The 24287-nt window shown below is 38.5% G+C and overlaps 1 pseudogene; it reads left to right on the top strand.

Annotated features, from left to right (window-relative positions):
• The first annotated feature begins 2400 nt into the window (after positions 1-2400).
• Positions 2401-4495, top strand: LOC105859854 (tyrosine-protein phosphatase non-receptor type 11 pseudogene; annotated as a pseudogene).
• Positions 4496-24287: the final 19792 nt, after the last annotated feature.

Genomic DNA, 24287 nt, shown 5'->3' with positions numbered 1-24287 from the left:
TTAGATTTACTAATAGTAAATGATTTGAAAGGAATACATGTGTATGGATTTACATCACCTGCTATTATCTGTTTTGGTCCATTCTGGCTGCTATAACAAAATACTCTGGACTGGGTAATTTGTAAACAACAGAAATTTATTGCTCACAGTTCTGAAGGTTTGGAAGTCCAAGATCAAGGCACCAACAAATTAGGTGTCTGTTGGGGGCCTTTTTTTACATAGACGGTGCTTTCTATGTGTCCTAACATGGCAGAAGGGGAAGGCAGCTCTCTGGAGCCTCTTTTATAAGTTCATTAATTCCATTCACAAGAGCTAAACCTTGACCTAATCACCTCTCAAGGGCCTAATATTCTGATAACATTACACTAGAGATTAGGAATCATCATATGAATTTGGGGGGGTGCAAACATTCAGACCATAGCATTGTCCAACTTTGGAGAACAAAGTTAAAGTTTCTGTACATGGAAAGATACTATCTTGAGTCATCTTACTCCCACTCTACCTCATCTTTAACCACTGCAGCATAAAGCATGAGAAAGAACCAAGCATACAACCTCTCACAGAGGAATGGAATTTCCCTCTAAGGTAGGTTGGGAAAATTCTAACTTCGACTCCAGCACTATGCATTGAAAATTTCAAAAGACCTCTCTGAATTGATCATTAGGGATTGTGACAGAAAGATGAATGCAACTCGCTATATATGTTTAAGGAGTCAGCACTTGGCGGCAGTGCCCTGCCCCTCCTTTCTTGACCCTGCCGTTAGGCTACAAGTGTCATGCTCCAACCCATCCAGCACTGCTCTATTTTTTCTAAGACAGCTACAAACCTCCAGTGAAGCTTACCACCATCATCAGTAGATAGAAACACAAGCTTCAGTGAAAGATAGGCCTGTGCTGATATATGGCTGTGCTATTTCTTAGCTGAGTAACACGATCAGGAGGCTTTACTTAGTTTCAATATCTGTAAAATTGGAATAATAGTAGTACCACTTTCTTAGGTATTGGTGTGGAATTATTTAAAATTTTCTACCTAATGTGCCACTACAATGCTAGGTACATAGTGAGTGTCATTATATCCTACTAGTTATCACTTTTGCTGTTATAATCATCCTTCATGGTGTATCCTTTGCCACATGCGGACTGAGGCTCTGACAGAATCTTTTATGGCCAATACTCTAACTTGATCCAGTTCTATCTCAAAGGAAGTCATGCGCCTTCTCAGAATATCTGTCTACTTGTTTATAAATGAAAAGGGGTAGGACTCTTAGGTATGCCACATAAAGCAGAGAGCCAAGTGGAGCCGTATCTGGACCTGATAGAGAGGACTATTTTTCACCTCATCTGACGTGGATGCAATAACCAGAGGGGGCTTTTGGCTACTATCTACCAATGTGAGAGGTAGATCGTTAACCTGTTATATGTGTGAGGAGAAAAGTGGCAGAAAAGTTGGTAATCAGAAGGGTGCGATGTGGCAAAGCATTCTACTGCTGACTAGTATCTGTTTTCTCCCCCTCTTCCTTGACACATCATTAGACCACATTTCCTGATCCACTTGCAACTAGGTAGGTCCATATGGCTGAGTTTTGGCCAATGAAATGTATGTCAAAGTTGATGGGTTTCTGTCATGTCTTCATTATCCTCCATGGCTTTTCTTTCCCTCATCTGCTAGTTGGATGCAAAAAAAAAAAAAAAAAAAAAATGGAGAACTCCAAGGTCCTTGAAGATGGTAAGAATACTCAAGTCACTGAATAACTACATAAAGTAGAACTTCCTTGTTGATACAATTAGACTATGAAAAGAATGAGAAATTAACCTTTGTTGTATTAAGCCATAAATTCTGGAGTCAGCTATCAGCCAAGTATGACTACTGCATAACTCTGTAAGTGTTGCATTGTCTATAATTTTAGATGAATAACATCTATCCCACAGGGATGCTGAGAAGAGTGACATGTAACAAGTCTAGCACAGTGTCTGGCCCATAATAAACATTCGAAAAAGATAATGATCCTCATCCTTAACTATTCACACAAATTCATTACAATTTCTGAACTTTTCCTCACTTTTTATGCTTTTTGATATCAATGCCTGCACATGGTAGCAATATAGACCCTTTAGAGTGAATCTGAGTTGTTTTAAATTGGCCTTGTGGTTAATTCCTTTTTTTAAAAATTCTTGAATAATGAGAAGATGAAGCCACTGGAAGCACTAAACAAGTTCACCAATGCCTGAATTTCTGTTTTTCACAGAAAGCACAACACTATTCATATGTGGGGGAAGAAAAATATGCCATTCAATCTGGTGACTGTAAGAAAACCTTTTCCTTCCTTATGTGGATTTCTATGTGAATTGTTTCTATTTTGAAAAAAAAAAAAATACAGGGCGGAGGGCGGGGGAGGAGCAGGAACGAGCCGGGCCAGGGGGCGGCTGCACAGACTCCGGGATCCCCAGGCCTGGAGGGGGGTCTGCGCGCGGCCAGCTGGCTCTGCCCCGCGTCCGGTCCCGAGCGGGCCTCCCTCGGGCCAGCCCGATGTGACCGAGCCCAGCGGAGCCTGAGCAAGGAGCGGGTCCGTCGCGGAGCCGGAGGGCGGGAGGAACATGACATCGCGGAGATGGTTTCACCCAAATATCACTGGCGTGGAGGCAGAAAACCTACTGTTGACAAGAGGAGTTGATGGCAGTTTCTTGGCAAGGCCCAGTAAAAGTAACCCTGGAGACTTCACGCTTTCTGTTAGAAGAAATGGAGCTGTCACCCACATCAAGATACAGAACACTGGTGATTATTATGACCTGTACGGAGGGGAGAAGTTTGCCACCTTGGCTGAGTTGGTCCAGTATTACATGGAACACCATGGGCAATTAAAAGAGAAGAATGGAGCTGTTATTGAGCTTAAATATCCTCTGAACTGTGCAGATCCTACCTCTGAAAGGTGGTTCCATGGACACCTTTCTGGGAAAGAAGCGGAGAAATTACTAACTGAAAAAGGAAAGCACGGTAGCTTTCTTGTCCGAGAGAGCCAGAGCCATCCTGGAGATTTCGTTCTCTCTGTGCACACCGGTGATGACAAAGGGGAGAGCAATGACGGCAAGTCTAAAGTGACCCATGTCATGATTCGCTGTCAGGAACTGAAATACGATGTTGGTGGAGGAGAACGGTTTGATTCTTTGACAGACCTCGTGGAACATTACAAGAACCCTATGGTAGAAACATTGGGCACAGTACTGCAACTCAAACAGCCCCTCAACACAACTCGTATTAATGCTGCTGAAACAGAAAGCAGAGTACGAGAACTAAGCAAATTAGCTGAGACCACAGATAAAGTCAAACAAGGCTTTTGGGAAGAATTTGAGACACTACAACAACAGGAGTGTAAACTTCTCTACAGCCGAAAAGAAGGTCAAAGGCAAGAAAATAAAAACAAAAATAGATATAAAAACATCCTGCCCTTTGATCATACCAGGGTTGTCCTCCATGACGGCGATCCCAATGAGCCTGTTTCGGATTACATCAACGCAAATATCATCATGCCCGAATTTGAAACCAAGTGCAACAATTCAAAGCCCCAAAAGAGCTATATTGCCACACAAGGCTGCCTGCAAAACACGGTGAATGACTTTTGGCGGATGGTCTTCCAAGAGAACTCCCGAGTGATTGTCATGACAACAAAAGAAGTGGAGAGAGGAAAGAGTAAATGTGTCAAATACTGGCCAGATGAGTATTCCCTGAAAGAATACAGGGTCATGCACGTTAGGAACGTCAAAGAAAGTGCCGCCCGTGACTATACGTTAAGAGAACTTAAACTTTCCAAGGTTGGACAAGGGAATACAGAGAGAACCATCTGGCAGTACCACTTTCGGACCTGGCCGGACCACGGAGTGCCCAGTGACCCCGGGGTCATGCTGGACTTCTTGGAGGAGGTCCACCACAAGCAGGAGAGCATCATGGATGCAGGGCCAGTCGTAGTGCACTGCAGTGCTGGAATTGGCCGGACAGGGACATTCATTGTGATTGATATCCTTATTGACATCATCAGAGAGAAAGGTGTTGACTGCGACATCGACGTTCCCAAAACCATCCAGATGGTGCGGTCTCAGAGGTCAGGGATGGTCCAGACAGAAGCACAGTACCGATTCATCTATATGGCCGTCCAGCATTATATTGAAACACTACAGCGCAGGATCGAAGAAGAGCAGAAAAGCAAGAGGAAAGGGCACAAGTATACAAATATTAAGTATTCTCTAGCGGACCAGACCAGTGGCGATCAGAGTCCCCTCCCGCCTTGTACCCCAACGCCACCCTGTGCAGAAATGAGAGAAGATAATGCTAGAGTCTATGAAAACGTGGGCCTGATGCAGCAGCAGAAAAGTTTCAGATGAGAAGACCTGCCAAAACTTCAGCACAGAAATAGATGTGGACTTTCACCCTCTCCCTAAAAAGATCAAGAATGGATGCAAGATAAAGTTTATGTGAAGAATGAATTTGGATTTGGAAGGCTTGCATTGTGATTGGCTACCTTTTAATAAGCAAAATTTGAAACCATGTAAAGACCTGTATTTTCACTCAACAGTACCTGATTTCCAATTACTCATTTCCTCAGATAAGAAATCATCTCTACAATGTAGACAGTGTTATAGATTTTATAGAATTTTGTTTTAAATTGAGGAAACAGTTAAATTGTGCTCTATGTTTTGCCAATTATGGATTCAAATTCTAGGTATGGGCAGTTTTTTCTTTTTATAACCTTAACCCATTTAATTTGTTTTCTCTTTGTAGGGGATGATAGGACACTTGTAAGAAGAAATGATTTGGGAAAATTAAGTAACAACATCCCAGAGAAGTGAGAACAATTTCATTTAGTATCACTTATCCAGTAGTGGATAATCCATTTTGACAGCTTCTTTTTTTGGCTAAATGATAATTAAGCCAGGGCCTGAGACTGTCAGATGCTGTCTACCTTTGCATTACCATTAAAGAATCATGGGGGAAAAAATCATAAAATTTTTATGAATTAGCATAAAGAGGTGTGTTTTCTTCTTAGCAGTTGACCAATTACCATTCAGCTGTTGAGTGAGAAGGTTGTGGTGGGAAAATGTTTGCCATATTTTCTTTGCATTTGAGTAATTGTCTTGTATTTAGAAAAAAGGCATCTGTGGATGACTAGTGTTTTTGGTTGTCAAATGTTGCTGACAAATCACCCCCAAATTTTTAAATGACCCCCTCCCCACCCCCATCTGTTCTTTCTGAGCTGGGCTCAGCTGAGCTGTTCTTCTGCTGACCTTGCCGGCGGTCACTCATGTGGTCAGCAGGTTGGCAGAAACTCTGGGATGGCTGGGCTTCTTTCTCCGTGTGCAGCCCTCAGGGTCTCTCCTCCTCTGTGTGGTCTCACTAGCAGAGTCCCTAAACCTCCTATTTGCAGCTCAGAGCTGCCAAGAACTTGAAAGCAGAAGCAGCCAGGCCTCCTTAAGACTTAAGTCCAGAACTGTTGCAGCATCCCTTCTACTGCCCCCTAGTGATGAAACGAGTCAGGAGCCCAGCCCAGATTCAAGAAGAGGGCATGCAGTAGAGGTGCAGTTCACTGGGGGGCCGCCAGTCTGACAGACTGTGACAGCCAGGGCTATGGAAAACCAACTATATTAGCAAAAGTAGAAACTGCTAGTGACCTTGGGAAGCTGAAGCTGCTTACACTAGCTGGTATAAGCTGAAAGTCAGACTGAGGAATAAAGAGAGGGCCTTCTAGAAGCTTCATGAACCAATTCTGCCAGCTCTGAGCATATTTTCTGAACCAGCACTTGGGAAAACTGGTCTTGTAAGGATAGACGTGTTTAGGGTTTTGAGAGTGGAACCACCCCATCATTGGGGCACCCCCAGACTGTGGGGAATGTGACGCTTTCTTGATGCCACTGGTTTCTAGTCAGACCACAGTGAGAAGGAGCAGTCATGACTGGCTTCCAGCCAGATTGAATTAGCTCATTTTTGTTTTAGCCAAGCAGTAAGATTTGCTAATGTTCTACCTTAAGTGCCTTCTCCAAAGACATCCCTCTTTGCCTCATGTGTTGAATCATCACTCAGTGAGTATATTTCAATGAAAATATCCTGGGTTGACTTTTGTAATGACGATAAAGTGCTACAGCCACTTTGCCATGACGTTGGGATCTCCTCAGATTCTTCTGGCTCCTGAAAAGAAGGCCTAGATCCAGCCCTGGCAGTAATTCCTTTCTGAGGTCTTTCAGTGTCTTAAAACCCTGAGGTCGTTTGGGAGCTCAGTGGCTGCCATGCTCACAGACAGAATGTCCGCTGATGCCCCCACGCCTGCCCCAAGACCCATTGGACTTACTTACAGTTGCTTCAGAACACAGGTGTGGCCCGGAGAGTACCTTCTTAGGGGAGTGCCATGACTGCTGTTTTCCTGGCAGGGCTGTCAAGAAACAGATTCCAGTTCAGTATTTGCAAAAAGGATCTTGAATCCTGTTCTTTTTATTTCATTATCACATTGAACCGTTCTCCATTTTGCTTCAATTTTGTGATAATGTCTTCACTTCACTTTGGGGACAAAGTCTTTCACCAGCATACAAGGGGTTTGGTTTTACAGATATATCCGCTGCATTAACATCTCTGCCTGTAGCTGAAAATCAGTTGTTTTTGCACGTGGGATGGAAGTACCTGATCATGGTCAGCTTTGTTCTAGGACATTGATTTCATTTAGATTTCCCTCCATGAGGTCAGCAAGCTGTCATGCTGTCATATAAACTTAATGCCAGGACAAGATTCATATGACAGTCCCTTGGTTGCTAAGGTTTGTTGTGTGTTTAGTAAAAGGTGATTGCAGGTTCTCAGATGAGGTTACTTTACTTGGAATGGAATCAGGCAGAAGGGCTGGGATGGTGTGGGGGGGAGCTTGAGGTTCAGGTTTAAAAAAAAATAGTGGAAAGGAAAGTTCCAAAGAGGTGGTGTCTGAGGAAGTCAGGGGCCCAGGGCCGGAGCAGTCAGTACTGGGTGAATCAGGTTACCTGGAAAATAGGTGCGAAGGTACACATATGCAGTCTACTTTTAGGTTGCTGGTAGACATTAAATATGCACAATGTTCCATATAGCTGGCTGAGTATTTTTAAATTATAAGCATAGGGTTTTATATTTGGGGTGCAGGAATTATCTGGCATGCAGTTATTGGGGTTAAAAAAATAAAAGCCAAATTTCAGAGTCTTAATAGCTTTTTTAAAAAAAATGAATAAATAAAAAGGCACCTCGTGTCCAGCGTGTGGCCCTTCTGAAACTTACAGTCCTCTCTCCCATGGAAATCAGTGACTTTTCAAATGCGGCTAAGTGGGGATGAGGAAATGTAGGTAGGACTTTCTTGGTGTCTGTGTTCTTTATGGGGCCCAGTTGCTTTGGAACAGCCAAGAAAATGGTCAAGATTATTTTTAGGGGATTCTTTTACTGGGGCTTTTAAGAACTTATTATGACATCTCGGGTTATTTCTAGTTCAGGAAAATGTGAAAAGGTATGCAATTGTGAAGTGTTTTGTTGTAGATTAGTATCTATAAGGGAAACTTAGACTGTAGACATAAATATAAGCCCAGTGCAGTTTTTATTTTCTGTATGTTGTTGGGAGAATAAAATTTTCTATATAGCAAGCACACGGCCTCCCCAATTGCAAGACGCCTTTCTTAGAGTCTGTATTAGCCCTTAATTTTGTTGAAATCTCTTTCCTTCTTCCTCTTGAAGAATAAGTTCCAAAATATAGTTTGTTGTATCTTCCATCACTAAAAAGTTTATTCCTTTTTCACTATGGGCAGTTCACACAAGGCAAACATATTAAAACAGTTGGTTTTAGTGTATTGTATAACTTTGCTGTATCTCAAACTAATTTTTACCAGTTTTTATCCTAAACCTCCAATCATGTAATTAATAATTTGCCTGTTTATTTATGACCTAATTGTGATTCTTTTATTAATAAAAGATAATGGAAAAGGATTCTTTATTAAGCATATGACTAGACCTACAATTAATTTTCCTGCAGTATATGAAGAAGTATTGTACCAGAGTATTAAAAGATATGTAATATTTTATTGATAAATCTATCCTTTAAAAGGAATACGTTTTAGGATGTCATCATTTTGATGTGAATCATGTAAATGTTGATAATATGCTGTTTATTATACATTTAGTGTTTCAAGAGATTCACGTAATTGCCTCTTTGCCCACATATATTATGTAGTCTCTTTGCAATTGTTTTTTTTTAAAAATGACATTAAAAGAATAGTTTATGTGGAGAAACATTAGTGGATGTTAATTGTCTCCCCACCTGTATTTATGGGTGTGTTAGTTCAACTGCTTTGCTAGTTGCAAAGCCGTATTATCAGAAGAAAAGTGTATTTGTAAACTGTATGGGAACTAAAAATTAGGAATAAAACCATTTTCTTATATTAAAAAAAAATACAGTTATTCACATTTACCATCATAGACCTGAATCAGAGTATAGGCTGGAACCAACGAGGATTTCATATCTGCAGCTAGAAAATGATTGAGGCCTGGTTTGAAATTCTGTATTCTATTTGTAATAGCTCAATTTTCATCTTAATTGTCCCAGCAAAGATAGATGCACTCCAATAAAACAGCTGCAATTCCTATGAAATCCATTGGAATATAACTCTCATTCAGGTAACCCATTCATTATTCCAGAAAAGCATTGATAGCTTTGACAAAATAATTATACAGAGAGTCAGACTGCTAAAAATTCCATTGATGTTATATGTAATCATACAAATGACACATCAGAAAATGTACTGGTGCATATGATCCTGTACATATGATCATTTATTGGATGCCTAATATGTGCAAAGTATCTACTAGAGACTGCATGACATACAGCTAAACAAAAGCATGAGAATGGAAGAATTATTCAAGGTTCAATTCTCTTTGGATTTCTTTCATTCTCAAAACTTTCCACAGGCTCCCAACTGCTTATTAAAGTAGTTAGAACTCTATTTTTATGACAGTCATGGGCATCTACAATAAAGCTTTATCCAATCGTGGTGAGCATACTGAACTACTGCACAAAACTTCCTGCATCTATGTTTTTCATCATACCATATCTTCTGCCTGAATGTCCTCCTAGTCTTGTTGGTTCCCACTGAAATCCAATTCATCCTTTAAAGCTCATCTCTAGTGCTATTGATTTCACGCAGGTTTATTTGATTACTTTTCAAAACTCTTGAAAAATACGTCTTATCTCCTCCTTCTCCCTGTGTTAATGCTTCTTTGGGCACTTCTCATCCTCATCTAGTTATCCTGTGAGTATTTGCCTTAGATACACTAGTACTACTACTACTTAAGGGCCATAACTGTCTTACTTTTTTTGTTTCTGACAGTTCCTAATATAGTTTTTAATATATAGTTCACACTTCTTAAATATTTTTAATAGAAAACTTTAAACCCAATAATAAACAAACAGATTTTTCAATGGGTAAAGGATTTGAATAAACATTTCTCCAAGGAAGATATAAAAATGGCTAATAGGCCGGGCGCGGTGGCTCACACCTGTAATCCTAGCTCTCTGGGAGGCCGAGGCGGGTGGATCGTTGGAGCTCAGAAGTTCAAGACCAGCCTGAGCAAGAGCGAGACCCTGTCTCTACTAAAAAAAAAAAAAAAAAAAAAAAAAAAAGTTAATTGGCCAACTGAAAATGGAAAAAAAAAAAATAAAGGAATAAAAAAAATTTTAAAAAAAAATGGCTAATAGCTTGGGAAATTTTTCTCCCATTCTGTAGGTTGTCTGTTTGCTCTTGGCGAGAGCAAACAGACAACACATCCAATAAAGGGCTGATAACTAAAATCTATTTAAAACTCAATAAAATCAGCAAGGAAAAATAAAACAACCCTATCAAAAAGTGGGCAAAGGATATGAACAGAAACTTTTCAAAAGAAGACAGAATAATGGCCAACAAACATGAAAAAATGCTCAATATCTCTAATCATCAGGGAAATACAAATCAAAACCACAATGAGATATCACTTAACTCCAGTGAGAATGGCCTTTATTAACAAGTTCCAAAACAATAAATGTTGGTGTGGAAGTGGAGATATAGGTACACTCCTACATTGCTGGTGAGACTGCAAACTAGTTCAACCTCTGTGGAAAGCAATATGGAAATATCCTAAAGCGATACAAGTGGATCTACCATTTGATCCAGCAATCCCATTACTGGGCATCTACCTAAAAGAAAAAAAGTCACTCTATAAAAAAGACATCTGCACTCGAAAGTTTATAGCAGCACAATTCACAATTGCAAAGATGTGGTAACAACCCAAGTGACCATCAATACATGAGTGGATTAATAAAATGTGGTGTATGTATACCATGGAGTACTATTCAGCTTTAAGAAACAAGGGCTATATAGCACCTTTTGTATTTTCCTGGATAGAGCTAGAACCCATTCTAATAAGTGAAGTATCCCAAGAATGGAAAAATAGGCACCACATTTACTCACCAGCAAATTGGTTTCACTGATCAATACCTACGTGAACATATAAGAATAACATTTATCAGGTGTCGGGCATGTGGGAGGGGGGATGAGGGGATGGGTATATACATACATAATGAGTGTGATGTACACCAACTGGGGAATGAACACACTTGAAGCTCTGACTTGAGAAGGGAGGGGGGCAAGGGCAATGTAGGTAATCTTAACATTTGTACCCCCATAATATGCTGAAATAAAAAAATGGTTAATAAACACATGAAAAAAACTCAATATCACTAGTCATTATGGAAATGCAAGTCAAAACCACCATGAGATACCATTTCACAACCGGTAGGATAGCTATTATCAAAATAAAAATATATAAACATTCAAGTTCAGATGTCTTTATTATAGAATGTCTTATGCTGTTTTGCATAGATGTCTAATAATGCTATTGCTGGATAGAATGGTATTACTATTTTTAGCTCTTTGAGATATCTCCAAAGGTTGCACTAATTTGCAGTCCCATCAGCAGTGTAAGAGTGTTCCTGTCCCTCCACATCCTCGCCAGCATTTGTTGTTTTGGTACTTTTTGATAGAGGCCAATATCACAGGGGTTAGGTGATATTTCATTGTGGTTTTGATTTGCAGCACAATTCACTATTACAAGGACATGGAAACAACCCAAATGCCCGTCAATTCATGAGTGGATTATTAAAATTTGGTATATATTCACAATGGAATATTACTCAATTCTAAGAAACGACAGTGAACTAGCACCGCTTATATCATCCTGGATTCAGCTTAAGCCCATTATCCAAAGTGAGGTGACACAAGATCAGAAAAATGGGTTCCATATGTACTCGCCATCAAATTGTTACTGAGTGATTAACACTATGGTGCTCAAATGGTGGTGGTATTCACCAGGGATTTGGGGGTTAGGGGGTTGACCCACATCTGAGGGATGTGGTGAGAATTGTGGAGGGGAAGGGCATACCTCTAACCCTTGCTAAGGAGAGGCAAAGATATAAAATGCAACCAAAATGTTTGTACTCTCATATTTTCTTGAAATAAAAAAAAACATTTAAGTTCCATATTTCAAACAATGGAAACTGGTAAAGAGATAACCAAGATTATATTTTAGTAAATTATCTTTTGATAATTACAACTGAAAATCCAAAATTGTGCTTTATAATTGTTGACAATAATCCTTACTGACATGCTTTTGCTCAGATGAGAACATAGGAAGAATTATATTTACTATGTGTTCTTTTTAAAATAAGAATAAATTTCAACTGTTGGTTGAAAATATTTCAAAGATAAAAACTGATTATTTCAAATAGCACACCTTATATTTTCCTGGTTAGAGCTGGAACCCATACTACTAAGTGAAGTATCCCAAGAATGGAAAAACAAGCACCAGATATATTCTCCAGCAAACTGGTATTAACTGAGTAGCACCTAAGTGGACACATAGGTGCTACAGTAATAGGGTATTGGGCAGGTGGGAGGGGGGAGGGGGGCGGGTATATACATACATAGTGAGTGAGATGTGCACCATCTGGGGGATGGTCATGATGGAGACTCAGACTTTTGGGGGGAGGAGGGGAAATGGGCATTTATTGAAACCTTAAAATCTGTACCCCCATAATATACCAAAATAAAAAAAAATAATTAAAAAAAAAAAAAGGTTTGGGACCAATAATAAATAAATAAATAAATAAATAAATAAATAAAATTTTAAAAATACATACAATAATTGTTGGTGAGGATATGAAAAAATTGGAACACTTCTGCATTGCTGGTGAGAATGACAATGGTGTAGAATCTGTGGAAAACAGTTTGATGGCTATTAAAAAAGTTAAACACAGAATTACCATATGATCCAGAAATTCCACCCCTAGGTATATAACCAAAAGAATTGAAAGCAGGGACTTAACAGACACTTGAACACCAGACACTTGCTTTATTCATAGCAACATTATTCACAATAATCAAAGGGTGGAAACAACCCAAATGTCCATCATCAAATGAATGAATGAACAAAATGTGGTATATACATACAATTGAATATTATTCAGCCTTAAAAAAGAAAGATATTCTGCTACATGCCACAACATGGATGAAACTTAAACTAGGCACACAAGGACAAATATTGTCTTAATCCACCTACATGAGGTACCTCGAATAGGCAAATTTATAGAGAGGGAAAGTAAAATAGAGGTTACCAGGGATAAAGGGAGTAGGAAATAGGGAGTTACTGTTTAATGAGTCCATAGTTTCTGTTTGGGGATAATAAAAAATACTGGAAATGGATAATGGTTGTGTTTGTACAACATTATGAATATACTTAATGTCACTGAATTATACACTTAAAAATTATTAAAAAGATAAATTTTATATTTTACCATAGTATGTTTTTAAATTAAAAATCACTTGAGAGCTATGATTTAGAGCCATAAAAATATTACTATGATATATGTAGAAAACAGTATAAAAAACATGAGAGTCCAGCAGAGGTGATTTTAAATTCAGTGTGTCCTTGGGGCAGTTATTAAAATCTCTAATTTCATTACCTTGAAAAGGAAGGTAATAACTGCATCTGCCACATAGAGTTGTTGAGACTATAGGATATAATCCATGGAAAGCACTTAATATGGTGCCTAGCACATGTTAAGCACACTAAAAGTACAGTATCATTATTCTTATGACCAATAAACAGCAATTAAGTGTCCCTTATGTACTTAATATGGAATAGTAAGCTAAGAAGTTTGAAATTTATTCTGCTAGTAAGACAGAAGATGTTTTGAGCAAGGTTTAGCCTTGGTGAGTGGCAAATTTAAAGTGCTGAACTCTGAGGCTAGTGTAGAAAAGAAATAGAAGATTTTGGTTTTAAAAAATTGGTTGAAATGGCAGCTAAGAAGAAACAGTGAACTGCCAGAAAATAAATGTTTTCCTGTAGTAGCTGGGTTAGTATTTAGCAAATCTTGTCTCCATTATTTTTAATTGGCCAATCAGAGGGAGTGGAATATCTAATTATGCATGGTGAAAGACACAAAATGTCTACTCCTGTTGTGAGGATTAACAAATAAGAAATGATCTATAGAATTGTAATGCGTATTTCAAAACTATCCAAACACCAAAACCAGTCATCTCCTATTCCTACTAGAAGATTTCTCTTTGTTTTTATTTTGTATAAACAAGGGAAATAAATATAAAATAAAAATCAACTTACAATGTTTTACAAATACTAAATAGAGAAAATACACCTCAATGGATAAAAAAAATTAAAATTTGAAAAGCAGAATTATCTAGAAAATGGAAAAACTATTTTGGGAATGCAAATATACTCTAAAATCACCTTGAAATGAACCAAAGTAATTAATAAGTGAACTAGTAGCTGGTAATATTGCTTTTGGCCATTTACTTCCTGACTATTCATATAGAGCTAGAGGCAAAATTTTAAAAATCAAACAACATTGAAAAACATGTAGAGCTGATATAATTGGCTAAAAATGAATTAGACATTTTTAATTTTAAAAATGAATTAAAATTACTAACAAAAATCCACTTAACAACTACAGAACCTTCCCATCATTTACAGAAATTACCAAAAATATCGTATAAGAATAAATGGCCAAAAATGCATAAAAATACATAAAACATTGCAAAATTGCCTCCAGGTACATAAAACTTAGCAGAGTGAATGTGCTCATGTAAGTGTGCACGTATACAGTTGTACAGTTACATGAGATTTTCAGCTTTGACACATATACTATTTTGTCAGGTTTTATTTTGATCAATTTCATTTCCTTGCCAACTGTTGTTTTTTTTTTTTTTTTTCCTTGGACAAATTCACCTGCAGTTCTGCCAACAGTGAATTGGAGTTGGTGGAATCATGAAGAAGAGTTGAGAGGCAGCTACAATCTTCCAACTATGAGGTGAGGTGGGCATGGATAAGGGTTCTGTGAGGGTCGTTTGTCATTCTTTAAGTTCAACCACTTTTAACAGGAGGCTGGACTAGTTTCTCCTCTAGGATCCCCACAGTGCCTTCTGCTTATCTCGATTATAGGATTTACCACATTCTGTTCTAATCATCTGTTTACTTGTGTTTTTCCCACTAGACTATAAGCTTATAACTGACAAGGACTTTTATTTTTATTACTGTATCCGAAGTGCCTAGCATAGAGTCTGACATACAATAGCTCCTCTAAAATATTTGTTAAATAAACATAATCTTTATGTAATTTTTGTAATTCATTAATGGACACTTTCTTCTCACACATTCTACAGCATCTTTTACAAAAGATTCTTCAATGATTCTAAATTGTGGAACAACACTGCAGTATAGGAAATGGGTGTTCTCTCTAAGTGAGCTCAGTGTTCTTTCCAACTGACTGTCTACTTGCATGCGCCAGGCAAATAGACTGTTCATTGGAAGAAATGTAAGTGAATCCAAATCAAAGATGAGGGTGGCAAATTGTAAATGAAATTGGCAAAGTGCATCAACCAAGTATGGCTGCTTCAGTGGCATATAGAGAAGACATAGGTTGAAGTTACACATGAAACTTGATTACCACTACAAAATGGTAGGGGCTGAAGATTAAAAGAAGTTCAAGGAAAAGTGAGAATAATTTCTAAACTAGGATATATATAACAACAGCTAATATTTATTGTCGCCTCCTAGTCAGAAATGTTCTAACTTCTTCCAACAAACATAGAAGATCAGTACCATTATAAATCTCATCTTACAAATGAAAAATCTGAGGCACAGAGAAGGCAGGTAACTTTTTAAAGGATGTACAACAAGAAAAAGGAAGAGCTAAGATGTAAACTCAGGCATTGTGTCTTCAGAGTCCAGAGTCTAAAGTTGACCACTGTGCTATACGAATTATACAAATTTATGATGCACGCAGACTTTGGGCATAAAACTAGAAAGGATAATTATCCCCAAGGCTCCTGTGATGGCAAACTAAGCCTCCAAGCTTGAGGGCATTATCCCTCATACCCTGGTGGGTTTAGTAGCTCTCGGGCCACAGAAGAGACTATTTTTTTGCAGTCATTGCAAAGAAGTGTGAACATTTATATGACCAAATCTAGCTCAAATATCCAGGGCATTTTCACATCTTGGTATCCCCAACTGAAGCAAAAGCAGGGTGAATCAAATGGACCAAATACTAAGCTGCATTCTGACACGCTCATAACTCCCCCCAATCTCTCAATTTTGTCATCTATAAAATTGGGATGATACTCCTCTCTACATCACAGGGTGTTGTGAAGATTATTGTATGAAAAGTACTCAATATAGTGCCTGGAACAAATGAGTACTCAGTGAACACTGTATTTGAAATGAATACTCTAGTTACTTTTCAATGTCTTGTCTTTTCAAATAGGCTGTGAGTTTGTCAAAAGTGCCAAAGATCTAGGATTTCATGGATGTTGAATTATGTCTACTCCACAATCCCAAATTGTGAGACAAGTGCTTAGGGCATGTGGCTGTTTATAATCTATTGAAAGTATAAATTAAAACACTCACCAGGATGATTGAAAACACAAAATTATATGGAGTCACAAAAGTAAGTGGAATGGAAACTTTTTGTAGAAGTTTCTGAAGAGGAGAGGAATATAACTTTCCAAAGGAAAAGCCCATGCATCTTTTATAGGGAGAAGAGGAATTAGGGTGGCCTTAAAGGGGGGCTCTTAAGTTTACTGAGCCTATAAACAAATTTAATGCTAAAGCATGGAGGTAAGTGTACCTGCCATATTTTAGAACATCACAATCCTCCTTGATGATTGTACTAAAAATTTCACACCCCTTCCTGCTTCAGTGAAGATGTGTGCAATACCAACATGATGGACTTTACTTGTGTAGTAGATGTTGCTGTGATGTTCAAATATGTATCTGAGATACTTTACAACAGTCACACTAGAGACAAAGAGTACTGTCTAAAACAAGAGTATATTCTCACCCCTTCACAGACTTTGAAAACAGGTAGGGAAAGTAATGAACTTAGATTTACATAATGTAATTTCCATGTAAAGCAGATTTCTTACAACCCTAGAACTGTGATTCTCAACCACTTGTCTGCAAACCAGCAATTAAATGTCTATTCTTTATCTACTTGTTCACTTCCTTTGTTCCTTCTCTGCTCCAATAATTCACCCAACTGTGCACTCTTCCCATTATCGGACTGGAAAAGAATTAATTAAGAGATATATTTTGGAAAAGGAACTCATACAAATCAGGTTGTATTTTAGGGGTAGTCTTATAAAAGGGGAAAGAGTGTGAGCATTTACTGTGGCTCCCTTCCTTATAAGGTTGAAAATATCTTACTCTATCTTATTTTGTTTAACATGTAGATAGCACTTACTGAGAACCAGGCACTAAGTCATTACAAAAGTGTAACTCATTGGATAGAATAAACATTGAGTATTGAAGATTTGGGCTTTAGCTAATAGTTCTGTGCTTTGAGGAAAATTAGTATATTTGTACTACAGCTATGTTCCAAGAAAATGCATTCTCCTGAATTATCAGATGTCACTTCAAGTTAGTGGTGAGAGAGGAGGCAGCAGCTAGATAGTGAAAACTGTGCATGTTGTACAAAGGAACTCAGACTTAATTCCCCAGGCAATGGAATGTTACTGTTATTGGAGAAACAGGATCCTGTGTGTACAGTGAGAGTATAGATTGTGACTAGGCTGGAGTTTCAGGATTAAGATGTTTTGTTCTTTGATGAAACGGAACAAAGTTATCACCTGGCTGTGTCTACATATTGAAAAAGAAAAAGAGAACTGAGAGAACTGTCCAGTGTTGGACCCACTTTAAGTCGTCCACAGATGCAGTTAAATAAATAGATGGATTAAAGCCCAGCTGCAGTTGTGCCTCAATTACCTTGATAAATCATGAAGAAATGGATTTTTTTTTAATTTCATATCATAGTCTCATTTTTTTTACCTTATGTTCATGTACTTACTTTACTGGTGGAAAATTCCAACCATATGGATAGTATTAATAATGACAACTACCATTTCCTAAAGGCTTGCTTTGTGATAAGCATTATGTTATGTGCTTTACGTATACTTTGTTTAATTCTTAGAGCTTGGTAGGTGTTATTATCACCATCTTATAAGTGGTAAAATTGAGTTTCAAAGAGGTTACGCCCCTTTCCAAGATCATTCAGCTAATAAGTAGTAAGGCTGTGACTCTTCCTAGTCCCCCTATAATCTTGACTTGGACCATCCCAGCCTGCTTGCTGTTACCTTGTTACATGTTCTCTTTTTATCCTCAAACCTTTTTCTTCTATGATTCCTCTGTTTAGAAAGCTTTTCTGAATCTTCTGTTCCCACCCCTCAGGGCCTAGCTCAAATGTCACTTCCTTTGGGATGTCCTTTCCTCACCCGACTCCCAGGTACTGGGAGTTAGTTATCAAAACTAAGTACTTACATCTACATTGAAAATGAACTGGTAGGTGTACAGTGTCCTAAGCAGGCCTAAGACAAGGTTTTCTCCCTATAGTCTAGATCACCTACATCAGAATCACTTGTTGTTGCTCTGTGTGTGCACTGGGAGTAGTGGTAAGAGACTTGTTTAAAATGTACTTTCCTGGGCCCCATTCTAGATGTGCAGAAACAGCTTTTCTGGTCCTAAATCCATGAAATATACAAGTACCCCATGTCATTCCTAAGGAAACTAAGGTTTAAGATCCTTTATAAGACCTACACAGTTTCTCTGGTGACAAGTCCCCCAGGCACAGACAGGGTACCTGGGTGGAATTCAACCACTTTTGCTAAATAAAAATCAATATCACCTATAAGATAGAGAAAGGATAATTGCAGAGATTGAGCCTTTTTGTTTAAATTTAATGGAATTTGCATTTGAAGGAATCTTTAATGTAATTCAAATTAATTTAATCAAAAATAACTACAAGATTTTCTTTTGTTTTTATTTATTTATTTATTTATTTTTAGGCAGAGTCTCACTCTGTTACCCCAGCTAGAGTGCTGTAGCATCAGCCTAGCTCACAGTAACCTCAAACTCCTGGGCTCAAGCGATCCTCCTGCCTCAGCCTCCCGAGTAGCTGGGACTAAAGGCATGCACCACTATGCCCAGCTAAATTTTTCTATTTTTGGTCTTACTCTTGCTCAGGCCTCGAACTCCTGAACTCAAATGATACGCCTGCTTCAGCCTCCCAGAGTGCTAGGATTACAGGCATGAGCCACCGCACCCAGCCAAGATTTTCTTATTAAACCTGCAAAATGTGTTTGTTGTTGATTTGTAAATTTTCATTCTAAAATGTCGCTCTTTCCTGGTAAGGCCTGTCTCTTTTACCTGGTTTTCATCCAGCTCTATACCCCTATCTAGACCAAGCACACAATTTGGGATAAAAGTCCATACTTACTGAAACAAAAAACTGGAGGAGGAAATTAAAAATACCACCACAAGCATTACAGTCCACCCAGGGGCTTCATTCAGTGGACACTCCCAGCCAAGTGGTGGTTTTTAGTAAACACAACTTTGGATAACCCCTCATAGCTGGCTTCAAGAACTTTACAAGGTAGTAGAAGAGTAACAGGTATGCAAAGAACTATAATACATGAACTGTCATGAATACCATGAAGAAGGTAGAAAAAAGACCAATGGGAGGATGGAGAGAGATGTGATATTCTATTCTTGAATTAGGGAGGACTGTATGGAGGAGGAGGCCCACAGTTAAAAGTACAGTAGCCTATATCTTTAAGATAGAAAGTGGATGGTAAATATTTCTGTTAGTGCATACTATGAATTATGTTCAAATAAAAATGAGTGAGGAAGGCAGTAGGAATTGTCCTTATTTTTTACACCAGTAGATACAGAATCCATAGGCAGATTATTTGAAATTTTTTTCAACTAATAAAATGTCAGCAATGTATTAAAAATTGTCACTGAGAACTATGAAATAAACATAATAAATTACTTTAATGGTAATAAAATCCAGATAAATCAAAGTCCCAGTATTGACTTTCTAGCTATCTTTGAACTACTTTGTATCTTGAGCACAAATGTCGACATAATTCCAAATACTTATGGAGGATAGCATGTAAATATTATATTAAACAGTTTTTCATTTAAAGGACTTGCCTGCCTCACATTTTATAGCCTCCCCATTGAGAGTGTGAATTTTTGCCTGGAAGATGCTTTGTTTTATTATTTCTGCCACATATGCTTTCTTTTTTCAGAACATTTTGGGGATACAAACATTAAGGTTACATACATTGCCCTTATCTCCCCTCCCACCACAAATCAGAGCTTCAAGCATGTCCATCCCCCGACAGTGTGCATCACACTCACTGTGTACATATATACCCATCCCTTCCTACCCCCTCCCACCTGTTCCACACTCGACAAATGTTTGTTTCTCTTTTTTTCTTGACATTTTGGTTACATTTTATATCTTTGCCTCTCCCTAGCAAGGGTTAGAGTTATGTCCTTCCCCTCCACAATGTTCACCACATCCCTCAGATGTGGGACTACACCCCCAACCCCCAAATCCCTAGTGAACACCACCACCCTTTGAGCACCATAGAGTTAATCAGTCAGTACCAATTTCATGGCAAGTATATATGGAGCCCATTATTCTGGTCTTGCATCACCTCACTTTGGATAATGGGATTAAGCTGAATCCAGAATGATATAAGCAGTGCTACCTCACTGTCATTTCTTAGAATTGAGTAATATTCCATTGTGAGCAAATACCAAATTTTAATAATTCACTCATGTATTAATAGGCACTTGGGTTGTTTCCACGTCCTTGTGATAGTGAATTGTGCTGCCATAAACATTCGGGTGCAGATGTCTTTATAATAGAATGTCTTATGCTCTTTTGGGTAGATGCCTAATAATGCTATTGCTAGGTTGAATGGTATTTCTTTTTCTAGCTGTTTGAGGTATCTCCAAATTCTTTTCCACAAAGGTTGCACTAATTTTCAGTCCCACCAGCAGTGTAAGAGTGTTCCTGTCTCTCCACATCCTCGCCAGCATTTGTTGTTTTGGGATTTCTTGATACAGGCCATTCTCACTGGGGTTACATGATATCTCATTGTATTTTCGATTTGCATTTCTCTAATGGTTAACAATGTTGAGCATTTTTAATATGTTTGATGACCTGCTGCATATGCTTTTAAAGAATTGTGTAGCTGAATACTAATTTAGAGATTCTTCTTACATTTTTTTAATTCCCTGGACAGAGTTTAATTTCTTTGCTATGACTACTCAAGTTTTTGGAAATAAAGTAAACTTTAATGTACACAGATTTATCCTGACTTTGGGGCATCTTAAAGTCTACTGATATCAAATGCTATGCACAAGTAACCCACAGGTTTAATGCTTACCACTTTTCTTTTGTTAATGAAATGTTTGCATAGTTGCTACAGTATGTACAGGAAGATTAAAACCTGTTGTCACTTTGTTAAGAGAAACCTGGGGGAGACTTAACACATCTTGCTTGGGGATTAAGGAAACCTGGTAAGATCAAAATTGCCCATTAGTTTACAGGAGTGTTGACCTGAGGACTAGAAGCATGAAGGAAGATTCTCTGATCTTTAAAATTGACTGAAATCAATTAACCCGTGTACCTGTCAACTATTTGTGATTTGTGTTTATGTTGTAGCCACCTTTAGCACTGCTATGCATTCCTATCTGAACACAAATTCTTCATTGGTTTAAGATGAGGTGAAATAACTGACCTGAAAAAGAAGTTTCCCATCTTAATGGCAAATGTAGTTCCAGCCAAGCAGGTTATAGCCTTTGAGAAACAAATAAAATAAAATAAAAATAAAGTAAAAAGCCACTGAGATGGCCCAGATCAGTAATTTGACAAGTTGTGTGAAACAAAGTAAAAGAAAATGTTCCTGGACATATGCAGCTTCAGCAAGAGGTAATGCACAGTTTCCCATCTCTGTGTCAAGCATTGAGAACAGATTGAGGGTGGAATGGCTTGTCACTCACCTGAAGGCTAAACGAGCTGCCTATCTATAAGTCTGCACACACTTCTGAACTACTAACTTAAGGGCAGAGTTGAGGGTGTGCAGAAGCAACTGGCACAGCAGGCTTAGAGGATTTCACATCTTGACTCTTTGTACTTGAGTGGGTCTTTCACTGAGGATACTCAACACGGTTTAAAGAAGCAGACAGAACAGCAGAGAGGCCTAGAAAGTTTAAGGATTTGCCCAAGGCTAGTCAACCTGGTCTTGAAAGTCCCATGGAGGTGGGGGTGGGGGAATCAATCTTTTTATCCTAACCACCAGGCCAAGATTCCCTCAACAAAGCATGTTTCTCTTGGAACACTAGGGGAGGCACTCTGGTCAAAGGAAGACCAAATGAGAGGATCAAAAACAAACAAAAAAACTGTTGTTGAAAAGAGAGCCCAGTGGGTTGTGTTCGTACAAGCAACTTATTGATTTTAAAACAGTTACAGTTCACTTCAGCACCCAAACTCATTTGCAGGGATATAGATGCACCCATGTGTAAACCTGGTGATGACTGGAGTTGTTCTAAGTGGGGGCTTGTCATCTACATGGCAGAGATTCTCTCCTCTCCTGTCTCTTCTGATCATCTTTGGACTTAGAAGCCACAGAAGGGTAAGATTTACCATTAGCACAAGAGGCTTTGAGCCCAGTAGGGTCCTTCAGTGAAGATTATGCCTGATCTGTGTTTTGAGAGTTTCTGAATGGGAAATTCTCTGCCCCATTTCCATTAAAAATCACTAGTTGATCAAGCCAGCTTTTCACTTTTTACTTGTAAGTGCTATTATTGTTTGTCAACAGTATGTTCCAAGGTGAAGGGCAGTTGGCTTTCAGAAGTCACCGGCTAAATTTGACCGACAGACATGAGACAAGACAGCAGATGGACGCTGCCAGAAAGTCGTGCCTCCCTCTTGCTCCTCTTTCCCACCTGCTGACAGAGCCTGCTGCTGTTTCTCTGCACAGTCTGGTTGGTAGCTCTGCCTTCCTTTCCCTTCATAGCCATTCTCCAGCAGCTCAGCAGGCTACTACCATATTCTCCTCACAGCTCTTTCTGGTCCAGGCTCACTTCACAAAGCTAGTCTTCAGGGACCCTGCCTAAGTCATTTTTTTTTTTCTATCTGACATTTTGACTACCTCACTCTGCTCAATCCTTGAAGTGTATCATTTTTCTGCGAACTGCAAGGTGGCTGGTATCATGAAATAAAGCTCACTGTGTGTTATTTGGTATAATAAAATGATTGAAAATTTCCCCCCTAGTAAGAGCCCACACTCTGGAGTTAAACTGCTTGAGTTTGAAACCTGTCTAATTCCACTCATGTGATGTATAATCTTGAGCAGTTTATTTCACAGTTTTGTGCCTTAGTTTCCTCATATGTTGAATAAAATAATAATAGTAATTACCTCATAGTGTTAAGAGAATTAAATAAGTGAATATGTGCAAAGTACCTAGAACAGTGCCTGACGGACTGTAAATATTACATAAATTTAAATAAAAATCAATATATATAAACTAACATAAATATGGCTTCAAATATTTCAGCTGTTCAGATAGTTACATGATAAAACAATTCTTACCCAATAGAAAAACTAAATAAATCTAAAATGACCACCACAATCTCATATATAATATTCTTTCTCTGTAATATTTGATACAAATGTTGCTATTTTAAATCATTTTCTACTAGGACAGTTATTTTATAATGTCTTTCCTAAAACCACTGAGGTATTTAGAAATAAGCCACCAGCTCCCAAGAAATGCCATAGAGATGCTATATACTCTCACCTCCCTATATTTTGCTCATGATTTTCAGTTTCTATTGTTGTTGGATCCTCTTTTTCCTGTCATAACTCCACACATCCCCAAGGTTCCAAGGACAATCTTTCTGATATCCCTGGTTTCCCAAGATGAGAAGAGCAGCTTCCTCATTGACCCTCCCACAAGACAGTGTATCCCTGGATCAGAAATACAGAGCATGCTCTGAGGCATCCATAGTTAGCTGCCTTCATGTCCACCTACTCACTGGACTAAGAACTATTTCAGGGCAGGGACAGGTTCAATTCATCTTTGAACCTTGGTGCCTACATAGCTTAGGACCTGGAAAAGAATACTGTTAAGCCAACACAAAACTGACTTGGAAGGTGACTTACTTCATTAGGTTTCTCACTTTTAGGCCAATTAATTGGCATTTGAAAAATATAATGACAGACACTGTTGTGTAACTATTTAAAAGTTCAACTACAGTAATGGTACTTATACATTTGACCCTGCCTTTCTCTCCCAGAAAAACAAACAGTGGTGCTTATAGAAGTTTCTTAACTCTTCTTGCCATGCACTTACCCTGTGATTTTCCATTACATTCTCTTGGCAGTCATATTTTAAGATATCAGTGTCTTTGCATGTGGCTATAATGCTAGATATCTATAATCCCCATATGTAGACACTGCTAGCACTCAACAACATTTGTGTTCTCTTCTTCCTCGAGTCACAGGATGACTGCATCTTCCAGTTTTCTTTCTGTTTAGGTTTCTGGTCAGCCATGTGGCCAAGGTTAGCCAATGGGATGTGAGTGGAAGTGGTATGTACCACATCCAGGCCTGGCTTATATCCCTCTCCCTCTGCCCACTGAATAAAAAAGGCCTCCAAGGACCAAAAAGGGAGTGAGCTTCAAGATGAATGAAGCCCAGCTCACTGAATGACTACATGGAGAAAAGTTTCTTCCACTGACCCACTGAGGGCTGTGGTCAGAGCAAAAGTTAAACCTTTATTGGATTAAACTATTGGGATTTTAGAGTTGCTTATTATAAAATTTATCACTCTACATAATATATCTC

This window comes from Microcebus murinus, chromosome X (genome assembly GCF_040939455.1).
Source record: "Microcebus murinus isolate Inina chromosome X, M.murinus_Inina_mat1.0, whole genome shotgun sequence".
NCBI lineage: Eukaryota > Metazoa > Chordata > Mammalia > Primates > Cheirogaleidae > Microcebus > Microcebus murinus.
Note: the sequence above shows the minus strand (reverse complement) of the source record. Positions and strands in the feature narration are given on the sequence as shown.